The sequence below is a fragment of the Fukomys damarensis genome, unplaced genomic scaffold (genome assembly GCF_012274545.1).
Source record: "Fukomys damarensis isolate Sample0158 unplaced genomic scaffold, DMR_v1.0_HiC HiC_scaffold_17, whole genome shotgun sequence".
NCBI lineage: Eukaryota > Metazoa > Chordata > Mammalia > Rodentia > Bathyergidae > Fukomys > Fukomys damarensis.
In genome coordinates, this window is record NW_022900929.1 from 50,165,513 (window position 1) to 50,167,694 (window position 2,182).

General features: G+C 41.7%; 1 pseudogene; it reads right to left on the reverse strand.

The window, feature by feature from the left end:
* Positions 1-1,833, reverse strand: LOC104864187 (annotated as a pseudogene).
* Between the last annotated feature and the right edge of the window lie 349 nt (positions 1,834-2,182).

Below are 2,182 nucleotides of genomic sequence, written 5' to 3' on the forward strand. Positions count from 1 at the left end.
TTATTCCTGCATCTTCTCAGTTGTATCTTCCTTGTGTTTGCCCACTTCCTCTCCTATTTGGCAAGATTTGGCTTTCCATTCCAGGATCTTTTTGAGGTCATCATCCAGCTTTATCCTGCTGATAACCACCTTGCTGGGGTGATTGCCCACATGGACACTTCTGCCATTTTCCTTTTCCTGCTGCATCCACTCAATGGATGACATATTTCTCCCTGTAAGCCTGGACTACTTTGCCAATCTGCTGACCTTTGTAGTGTCCTAGCACAATCTGAACCTCATCATCCTTTCAGATGGGCATAGATGGAACATTATATTTCTGTCTCAGCTCTTTGGAAAAAGGGGAAGACATAGTCTTCCTGAAATGTAGGGAGGTGCATTGAAATGCCTTTTAGGGTTCTTACTTCAATCTGAATTTGCACAAGGATTGAACTTTATTTTGGCCTCTGCAGCTCCAGCTATGGACACAAAAGAGAAGGGGAATGGATTATTGTAGCTCACAGTTAAAAGCGATTTCAATCCATAGTCACTTGGCTTTATTGTGTTTGGGCCTGTGGTTAGAGGCTATCATGGCAGGGACTGTGTGGCAGATGTACATGCTCAACTCATGGAGCACAGGAATCAGGAAAGAGAGAGGGAGGGCCAGGATCCCATGTTCTCTTCAAGGTAATGACCCTAGTGCCTAAAATGCGTCTACTACACTCTTCCTCTTAAAGGTTCCACCACCTCCCAGTAACTCCACAGGTTGTTGACCAAGGCTTCAACATGCGCTTTAGATGACGTTTAAGTTACAAATCATAACTGTGGCCCAGCCTCAGTATTCTGATTCTGAAATTTCAGCTTTAAGGGAACACTGTATGTTCAGGTTCCATGTTTCAAGTTCCCAGTGTGCAAGTAAACTTTCTAGGTAACTAGAAAAACCTCTGTCCAAGAGTTTTGGATGGGAGCGGGGCTTATCCAAAGAAGAGAGATGACAATTCTAGGAATTGAGAGGAGAGAAGCCATTCTACAGAAGAGACTGGGAGTACTACAGAAACACCAGAGTTGTTTGAAACTCCCCAAATGGAGGTGGCTTATCAATGCTGTTAGACCAGGCACTTCGTACTGAATCTAAATGGCAGTGCTACCGGTGTTGGCAGGGGAGCACTTGACCATGGTGGGTCAGTGAGCCTTTTGGAGGGGCAGTGTTCAGCATAGAGCACTAGACTAGCCTCAAAAACAGTATCATGGGACATGAGGGGTAACGGTAAAGTTAAAACTGCCATGAAATGAGGAACAGCCCCATACATCTAACCTCACCCTCCCTTACTAGACAGATTTCTGATATTGTTCATAGAGATCCTTGATTATGTCTATGGAGGAAAAGAGCCCATTTCCTTCGACACAACAAGTATAATTTGTTACAAGACTTGAGAGAGATTATTTGAAATGTGATTTGATTTGTTTTAGAACATAAAGCATGCAAGTTAGAATGTGAAGAAAATCCACACTGGCTACTTTATTACCCAGTTCTGTTCTCTCAAGCAACTTTGTGGTTGTGATAGAAAATGCCGTCACTCCCTGCTGGAGCCTGTCTGAATCCTGTCAGAGCTTCTGACAGCCAGGAGCAGAGTTCTTAACTTTACAGTTTCTAAAACCCTTTTTCCCTTGAAGTGCCCACTAAATTCCTATTTTTTTTAAATCTGTCAGCGAGAAATCGTGGAATTCTAAGCTTATTTGCAAAGCAGAAGTGAATGGCAGAGTCGGTGTTTAATTACTGGTAAGGTTCAGAATGCCAGCTCTGTCCACCACCATGGCCTCTTTGAAATTCCCTAGGTGGTCACAGATGGTATCCATCCAGAATTCCTTCTATTTAGGTTAAAAGCTTGGACACTGATTTACTAACACTTTTAATACTACCAACATATTAGCAAATGTCCATGAAAAATAATAAAGTTATTTAGTTAAGCATCCTTGTAAAAGTTGCTCAAAGGTGTTTGTATCTACAATATATATTTTATATTTTTACTACCTGTGGCTAGTCTCTCCCATGCTTTCTTTGTACTTGAGTCTACTCGTTATTTCTACCTGAAATATAAAATACCTCTTCTTAAGTTCATGCTGTTTGGATTCTCAGTCCTCTTGTTAACTATCTGTGACATTGGACAAGCACTTCACTTTTCGGGACCTTATTTATTTATGACAT